Below are 10,000 nucleotides of genomic sequence, written 5' to 3'. Positions count from 1 at the left end.
CTTTGATTCGCGTCCCCGTGGAGATCAAAGGGACGTTTCGTGTATCTCACTACCCCCATGCGGACGTGGGAAATGGGATGATGATGATGATGATGATGGCATTTAGTATCATCAGATGGGAAGAAGGGTCGGGAAGGTGATATAATGGTGATAATGATGGTGGTGGTGATGATTATGATTATTATGATGATGCTGATGATTATGGTGGTGGTGGATGTTATTATTACTGTTATTATTTTTTGTGTTATTATTTTTATTATTTGTATTATTATTATTGTTGTTGTTGATGTTAGCTGTGGTAGTGATGGTGTTTTTGCTGTAGTTGTTGTTGCTGTTGTTATTATTATTACCGGTATTATTATTATTATTATTATTATTATTATTGTTATTATTATTATTATTATTATTATTATTATTATTATTATTCATTAGTAGCGGTAGTGGTGGTGTTCATGTTGAATTTATAGCTTATTATTATTATTATTATTATTATTATTATTGTTATTATTATTATTATTATTATTATTATTTATTAGTAGCGGTAGTGGTGGTGTTCATGTTGAATTTATAGCTTATTATTACTATTATTATTATTATATTATTATTATAAGAGTTAAGTTTAATAATCACTTTGAAATATGACAAAGAAATTTGTGTTGGAGGTGAATGGGATGTAAGAAAGGTCAGATCTGGAATGGATATACTCATTTTACTCTAACTTGACCTAAAATTGACATCTCTCCATCTTTAATATAGAGTAGTAGCAATATATCAACATTATAATATGATGCTAGTCACGAAGAAGTGCTACAGAAAGATGTTGTGTCGTTGCATTGTAGATTACTGCCACTGAAACAGGGTACCTGAAATACGATGCAAAAGGACGAAAATCTGGGCAAATTAAGATGAAAGAGGTATGGTCAAAGGATGCGTAACTGGACAGAAGCCATCATCATCATCATCATCATCATCATCATCATCATCATCATCATCATCATCATCATCATCATCATCACCACCACCACCACCACCACCACCACCACCACCACCACCACCACCACTACCACCACCACCACCACCACCACCTTGTCCTCCGTGGTGGTGTGTTGTGTCGGTGTTGTGGTGGTGTAGGTGTGAGGTAAGGGGGTCAGTGGGTGAAGGAGGGCCATGTACTCTTTAACACCCTCCACACACCCAGGGGACTTGAAGGGGACGGGGAGCCAAGGCAAGGTACGCAGGGAAGTGGGGGGAAAGTATGGAAGAAACGGGAGGGAAAGTACGAGGAGAATGGGAGGGAAAGTGTAGAGGGAGTGGGAGGGAAAGTGTGAAGGGAGGGAGAGTATGAAGGGATGTGGAGGGAAAGTACGAGGAGAATGGGAGGGAAAGTATGAAAGGGAGGGAAAGTATGAAGGGAAGTGGAGGGAAAGTGTGAAGGGAGTGAGAGGAAAAGTATGGAGGGAAGTGGAGGGAAAGTATAGAGGGAAACAGAGAAAGTGGAGCAAAAGGGAGGGCATGTACAGAGGGAAGTGGAAGGAAAAAGAGGGAAAGTATGAACGGAGGGGGGGGGGGAAGTACGGAGGAAAGTGGGAGGAACTGGAAGAAAAGTAGGGAGGGGAGGAACTAAAGAATAAATAAGAAGGGAAGTGGAGGGAAGGAAAGGAATTTGAGAGAATGAAGGAGAATGTGGAGGGAAGTGCAGGGAAGGGAAGGAGTTTGAGAGAATGAAGGAGAATGTGGAGGGAAGGGAAGGAATTTGAGAGAATGAAGGAGAATGTGGAGGGAAGGGAAGGAATTTGAGAGAATGAAGGAGAATGTGGAGGGAAGGGAAGGAATTTGTGAGAATGAAGGAGGATGTGGAGGGAAGCCAGACTTGAAAGAAAAAATAGTTTGATGAAGAAAGCACATGAGAGATCTAGGGAGGGAAGGAAGAGAAAAGGGGGAGAAATGGAGGGAGAGAGAGAGAGGGAGGGGGGGGAAGTAAGGGAAAAACTCTAAGGTGTTGTATAAGGATATCCAGATTTTGGAACAGATAGATAGAGAGGAAAAGACTGACAATTGATAGATAGAAAAGTAGACACACACACACACACACACACACACACAGATGGGAAGGCAAGCAAGAGACCGACAGACAGACAGGCGGACAGAAACCAATTAATTCCTCCATTTTAACCCAGGGATCCAGTTATCTCCCTTCTCTCCTCCTCCACGAGAGAGAGAGAGAGAGAGAGAAAAAGGGGGGGGTCCTAGAGAGAAACGAGATGGATGGAGTGACAGAGAGAGCGAGAGAGAGAGAGAGATGCGGAGGGGTGAGAAGGGAATTGTTTGGAAGAGTATGAAAGAGAGAGAGGGGGGGGAGGAAGGGAATGTTTTGAAACTGTATAAAATAGAGAGAGAGGAGTGGGGGAGAGGGAGGGGGAGTGAGTGAGTCAGAACAGACATAGGACAGACGGATGGCGAGGGCAGGAAGCGGTAGGCTACTCCCCCACTTTAACATGGGTGAGTATAGCGGCCACTGCTAAATATAGCGGCCTGGTTAAAGTGGATGTCGCCCGCCCCACACCTCCCCGCCCCACCCCACCCCCACAAACAGTACCCGCCCCACATAGCCACTACTTTTTTATCTTCACACCCACTGCACACCTTTGAGTCCTTAATTTACACCTCTTCGTCCTCATCTGTAATATACACATCCTTCCCACCCTGTTTCACATTCTGGGTGTTTTCTGCTCCGTTTTTCCCACCCACATTTACGCCTCAAATATAAATCATGCACACCCATCTAACCCACCGACAAGATAAAACTTCCCCCCCCCCTCCCTCACATCCCCTTGCAGCCCCCTGTACATCCTGGCATTGTTTTCTATGTCCACCCACTTTTTTCACCCATTTTTGCGTCTACCATATCCACCTGACTCACTGTATTTTCATCCACCTTTTATTTCCTCCACATGAAACAACAGCCACTGTTAAAAGCCCCTTCGTTTTCTTTTTCCACCCACTTTTCTCACCCATTCACGCTTATAAGATATCCAATTCCGCTCTTCAGGGATGGATGGATGGATGGATGAATTTGTGTATGTATGTATGAATGTACGTATGTCCGTATGTATGTATTTATGAATGAATGTATGTATGTATGTATATTTGTATGTATGTATATGTATATTAACATACATCTCATCAGTGCTTGGTCTGATTTGGATTAACATTGGCATATAAGCTGTGTGTATTGATGGGAAGAAGTGATTCAGTTTTGGTGCAGATCGATCAAAGGTCAAAGGTCGTGGATCAAGGTCACAGTTCAGGGAGCGGCGTTGCCTCATAAATGTCGGGGTGGATTTGGATAAAAAATCGCACATATGTTGTATGGAGAGGGGAAGAGTGGTTCGGTGTGGGTGGAGATCAAGCAAAGGTCAAGGGCACAGGTCAAGGTCAGAGTTCGAGTGTGGTGTCGAAGTTGTGTATCCACTCTCCTTGACCTCCGCACCCTACCAAAAAAAGAAAAAAAGAAAAAAAAAAAGCACTTTCCCCTCCCCTTCCCAGCTTTTCGGTATCCACTCCCCGTGTCTGCCCCCTTGCCGCCCATCGCGTACCATTCCCTTCAGTGTTGTTACTCATCGCTACCCCACCCCACGTTTCCCGTAGCCACCCGCTTCATACCACCCATTTAATATACCAGAGTCAACCAAACTTTTCACCCCTCGATCCCTGCCCCCACTAGACTTGACCCACTTTCATTCCCTGCCGTACAAAATCTAAAATTCTCACCCTCCACCCACATCCCCTCTCCCCGTCCACCTCACCTCAGTTCCCCCCATCCCTTCCCTTCCCCCACATTCCCCTTCCCCCTTCCGTCCATCCAAATCTCCCACTCCACTTGTTCAGTTGTCATTATAACGCTTTGGTAAAATTACTTGGTTAATGCTACCATAAGGCGATGTTGATTACTTAGAAGAGACTGTAAGAAGAGAAGGACTACTTGTGACTTGTATTAAACCTACAAACTTATTATGAGATCTAGCCATCCATCCATCCATCATCCAGTCCTACTTTGCCCCATGAGGAGCGTAGGAGCCCGGGGCTAGGCAAGTTGGTCCTGACATTTAAGATGAGAGTGACCAGCCTCACTCATCCCCGAGTGGCATAACGTGAACAATAAACCCCAACCATCCCTTGGATATAAACCTTCACCGGCTCAATCCGATTGGAGCGCCGCAATTACCCACTAAACCACTTGGCGCCATAATTTAGTTATGTGGTTGCCACCCAGCGTAGTAAATGGTTTCCTGGTGTACAGGAAACCATTCGGCTTGTCACTCAGTGTAGAGTCACTTACAGGCAGAAGGAAGAGGAAAGAATGAAGGAAAGAAAGACAAAAGAGGGAGTACGAGTATAAGGTCACCCATACGCAGAAGGACGAGGAAAGAATGAAGTAATGAAAGACAGAAGAGGAAGGAAGGAAAGGGCAGACACGCGGGGGCAGCACTACATCGAGTGAGTGGATGGTGAGCGCCCTCACCCACCACTATTATGAGATCTATGCTGAATAAAATCGTCTGTAGTTAGTAAAAGATGAATAGGCGCCATTGTACTGAGGGGGTTAACATACTCCACGTCTTTCTTCCTCTTCTACCTTGTCTTAGCTCTGCTCCCCCCCGTTATATTTTTGTCCACCCCGTCATATACCTACCCACCCCGTTATATCTTTACCCCACTCCGTGATATCTATACCCCTCCGTTTTATACCTGCCTTACTCGTTATATCTCTGCCTCACCCTGTTATACCTCTACCCCACCCTGTTATATATCTACCCCCACCCAGTCATATATCTACCCCACCTCGTTGTATAGCCAATCTGCCTCACCTCGTTATATCTCTACCCCACCCCATCATATCTCTACCCCACCCGTCATATCTCTGCCCCACCCCATCATATCTCTACCCCACCCCTTCATTTCTGTAATCCCACCTCGTTATATATGTATCCAACCCCATCATATCCGTGCTTCACCTCGCCATATTTGTACCCCACATTAACTTCCTCACCTAGTCATGTCCCTACTCTCTCTCTCTCTCTCTCTCTCTCTCTCTCTCTCTCTCTCTCTCTCTCTCTCTCTCTCTCTCTCTCTCTCTCTCTCTCTCTCTCTCTCAGTACGACGACTACGTGTAACTTTATTCTTCCTGTCTCCAAACGATTATATTCAGCTCAAGACTACGACCTCGAGAAGTCTTTTTTCAGCATAGTATAAATGAAAACAGTGGAAATAAACTATACTCTTGTTGCGCCAGCTTCCCCTAAAATAACCTTTTCTCCATTTTCAATGCTGAGTTGAAACCAGAAAGCACTCAGAGAGCGCATACCTCCGCCAATGCCGTTTCCATTAAAAAGGATCCGGATTCGGATCCATGGAGTTACTGAGTGGAATACATAGGATCCGGATCCTCCCCAAAATTTAATCAATTGATCCTTAACCCGTGGCCCACTATTCCACAAAATTTTAATGAAATTCATTGAGAACTTTTGGAAATATTGTGATCCGCCCCAAAATTTAATCAGTTCTTTCTTGGCCCATGGACCACCCTTCCACAAAATTTCACTGAAATTTATTGAAAACTTTTGGAGATATCGTGTGGACAAACAAACAAACAGACAAACATAGGTAAATGCATAATCTCCTTCAACAACGTTGGCGGAGGTAACAGTAAATTAACTTTAGAATATGGTGCTAGTCACGAGTAAGTGTTAATGGAAAGAATAGCCAGTGTATTGTCTTATTCTGCTATTGCGCTACGTGAAACAAGCTGTAAAAGGAAAAAAAAAAACTGGGCCAAGTTAAAGTGCAGGGACAATGATAAAGACGTCGCCGTACTGGAGGAGTTAATCAGCAACTTTCGCCGGTGTAAAGCAGGCACCTAAACAATCCTCAAGACTACGACACGCAACCACCGCCATGTAAGTTCAGGTGCCTGGGTCAGTTTTAGGTGCGAACAGGCGCTGGTAAAGAGACCCTGTCCAGTGATCCTGTGGTTAGAACTGATCCCGGGACCTGTCGATTGCGGGTCAAGCATTATACACTTACACCTCCCTGTTATACACCCACGGCTCCCTATTATACACCCACACCTCCCTATTATACACCTATACCTTCCTATTATACACCCACGCCTCCCTATTATACAGCCACACCTCCCTATTATACACCCACACTTCCCTATTATACACCCACACTTCCCTATTATACACCCACACCTCCCTATTATACACCCACATCTCCCTATTATACACCCACACCTCCCTATTATACACCCACACCTCCCTATTATACACCCACACCTCCCTGTTATACACCTACGTCTCCCACTGAACCAGTCCCCGATTATGATACTGACTATGCGAGGGGAGCATGCTATCCACTACACCACTCTCCGTGCCTCCCACTCTCCCACCCCTGCCCACCCACATCATACGCACACTCTTTCCAACGCCACCCCACCCACCCCTCTTCCCTCTCCTCCTTCACCTCTCCCTCACCCCTACCCCGCCCTCCTTTACCCCTTCCCCCCTTCCATCCCACCTTCTCTTCCCTCCTCCACCCCACCCTCTCTTCCCCCCCTCCTCCTCCTCCTCCTCCTCCTCCTCCCTTCCTTCTCGAACCCCTCCCTCGTTCACCCCTCTTTCCTCCCCAACCCTGCCAACCCCTCCCTCGTCTTGCCCCGTCCCACCCCATCTCAACAAGCCATCCTTAGCACTGCCTTTAACTCCGCTTGCCCTCCCCCCCCCCTCTCTCTCTCTCTCTCTCTCCTGTGTGATCTATGCATCTGTAACTTTCTTGTGTAGCTTTGTATTGTAACTTTTTGTCCCTCGTGTATACGTAACTCTCTCTCTCTTTCTCTCTCTCTCTCTCTCTCTCTCTCTCTCTCTCTCTCTCTCTCTCTCTCTGCACCAATCAATACGGGGGGGGGCCATTAAGAGATTGATTCTGATTGGGCGGGGCGAGATAACACGTCTGGACACGCCTTAACCAATGAGGCGCCTTTATGCCTCTAATGGCCTGCTTTAGGGTGGTTTAGGGGTGTAATGGGCCGGTCTAATGGGCTGCTCTTGAGTGGTTAAATGCCTCGTTGTGTGTCCCGTATTTCTCTCATGTTGTTCAAGATTTTATACACTGTTCATCTTAACCTGGCGTAAAATTGCCATCTCTCCATCTTGAGCGCTGTGCCATAACAAAAGATTAGCGTAAAAATATGGTGCTAATCACGAAGAAGTTCTGTGGAAAGGACGAACTACAGAACTGGCTTATTATACGTGAAATAAGCAACAGAAGGACGAAAATATGCGCCAAGCTTTAAATGAAAGAGCTGTAATTAATTGAGGTAATGTAGACTGATTTAAATAGCGTCATTTGGCTGTGTAATGACTCGGTGTGTGGGGTTTAATGGGTTTGCGTTCGGTGCTTTAATGGGCTGGTTGAAGTGTACTGTTTAGGTGGGGTAAAAGCTTGGTTCGGGGGTAATTTAGTGTCTGGATGGATGTTTAGATTAGGTTATTGACAGTTTAGGATGGTTTGTGGTTTAGTTTAAGGTTAGTTAATGGGTTGGTTTAATGGTGCGGGTTAGTGAGGTCATGGTTTAGTCAAGGGGGTCTAATGGGTTGGTTTATAATGGCGTAATGGTGTGGTTAGAGGTACTGTACTGTGTGTGTTTTTTTTAGGTGGTTCAACGCCTTGTTTAGAGTGGCTTAATGGGCTTGTAAAGGGAATAGGTGTCGATTTAGGATGGTTTAATGGGTTGGTTTAGGGTGGTTTAGAGGAATATTGGCAAGGTTTATGGGGGTTTGATGGGGTGGATGAGGAATAATATTAAAAAGAACTTATTGGGATGGTTTCGTGTGGTTTATTGAGTGATTTGGAGTGAATGGGATGGATTAGAGTGAGTTAATGGGGTGGTTTATGGTAGTTTAATAGAGTGGTTTAATGGAGTGATTTAGGGTGGTTTAATGGGGTGGTTTAGAGTGGTTTAATGGGGTGGTTTATGGTGGTTAATAGAGTGGTTTAATGGAGTGATTTAGAGTGGTTTAATGGGGTGGTTTAGAGTGGTTTAATGGGGTGGTTTAGAGTGGTTTAATGGGGTGGTTTAGAGTGGTTTAATGGGGTGGTTTATGGTAGTTTAATGGGGTGGTATATAGTGGTTTAATGTGGTGGTTTATAGTGGTTTAATGGGGTGGTTTGTAGTAGTTTAATAGGGTGATTTAAAGTGGTTTAGTAGATTTGTTTAGGGTGATTTAATGGGGTTGCTTAGACATGTTTAATGGGGTTGTTTAGAATGATCTAATTGAGGTGATTTGGGGTGGTTTAATGGGCCAGTTAACCCCTTCAGCCCGGGGACATCGTCTGTATTTCATCTTTGCTATCAGTAGACGATTTCTTGAAGCTAAGGATCGAGCATGGTAATAGCGAAGGGGCAGTGAAGAGTATATTTGACCCCTCCAGTTAGAATCCCTCGTAAGCTGTATAAAGGCTGAAGATAGCAAGATTAACCCCTTCAGTCCTTCAGTCCAGTGACAAGCTTTTCATTTCATTCTAAAGTTAATAGATATTTTTAATTAATTCAGTACGAGGACGTCTTTTCTAAATTGAATAAAATCGTCTGGTGGCAGGAAGACTGAGGTTAATGGGAACAAGTGCTATTCAAGGAGATGAAAGATTTATTTTAAGTTAAAGTCAGATGATTTGATTTAGGTTAATGCAATTGTTTTGTTCTGGATAATGCCAGACCGTGTGTTTGAGGTGGATGAAGAATTATATTCAGGAAAATGCCAGATTATATTATTCAAGTTAACTTTAAATGGGTTTATAATACCAGACTATTAGAGTGTCGGTAGGCACTGTGTAGGGATAGCAACGATACGCCCAATACCTAAGAAACAAAAACCTTCATATCTCCCAAACACAAAAGTTTTAAGCCCTTATGTACAATAAACCATCCTCAGAGTAGTGATAATATAACGCTGAAGGCATTTCTGCTAACGGGTAAACTCCGATTTCTCCATATGTTGTCTTTTTACTTTCTAAAGTAGCCTACCTCTAAATGGCATAATTGATTGCCTTAGTTTTCACAGAGGGAGGGTTCTTTCTTCTTCAGTTATGCTTTTCGTTGGACATGCACTCCGCACCTTATTAAATCTAACAAATATAAACGGTTAACATTGGTAGGTTATTAAATGTCGGTGAAAATCAACGGGCACTGTCCATAGACTTTTTTATTCGGGGGGGGGGGAAATGTTCAAGTATTGGTATTTGTCCAGAAGTTATGAAAGATAGGTTTAATAAAAAATGAAATTAAAATGAATAAATGTATCAGGGTCGGTGGACTCTCCTTATGTAGGAATGGCGCCAACACGCCCACTAGCTTTAATATATAGTCTTCTCAACCTCCAAACGCAGAGGCTTTAAAATGGTAAAAGTACGGGAAACAGGTATAAATAAACATTTTTAAACTATGTGAAGATGTAGGTATGACACAGTGCCATAAACCACGAGAGCTAGATGGAGGCACTCGGCAGGCCAGGCAGGGATATTGCGGTAATAAACGCATGTAACCCCATCTCTGCACCGTTTTTATTTTTAACTCCAGTAAGTGTCAATACGGCGTAGCAGATACTTAGGTGTATGTGCACTCACAAAGAAAGTGCCATTATGATATGACCATGACCCCACCATGCACTACACAAACGTATAGAGGTGGTAAAAAGACCAAATAAAAGTCTAGGGATGAGGTTACGTGTGGTTTTTATCCCATCATCCCTTCCTGACCTACACAGTGCCTCCACATAGTTCCAGTATTTTTTGACAGTGTACCATTCCTACATCTGCATCCATTTTATAGAATTTATTTTTATGTTTTATTCAGTTGAGTGAATACAGTATCAAGAGCACTTATTTTAGCGATGATTTAGGATCTTACCTGTGCTTTGACCTCTTTATTGTATTTGTATTT

The sequence above is a fragment of the Coenobita brevimanus genome, chromosome 103 (genome assembly GCF_032717465.1).
Source record: "Coenobita brevimanus isolate Jiangsu-jjx chromosome 103, ASM3271746v2, whole genome shotgun sequence".
NCBI classification, from domain to species: domain Eukaryota; kingdom Metazoa; phylum Arthropoda; class Malacostraca; order Decapoda; family Coenobitidae; genus Coenobita; species Coenobita brevimanus.
This window is presented reverse-complemented; position numbering follows the sequence as displayed.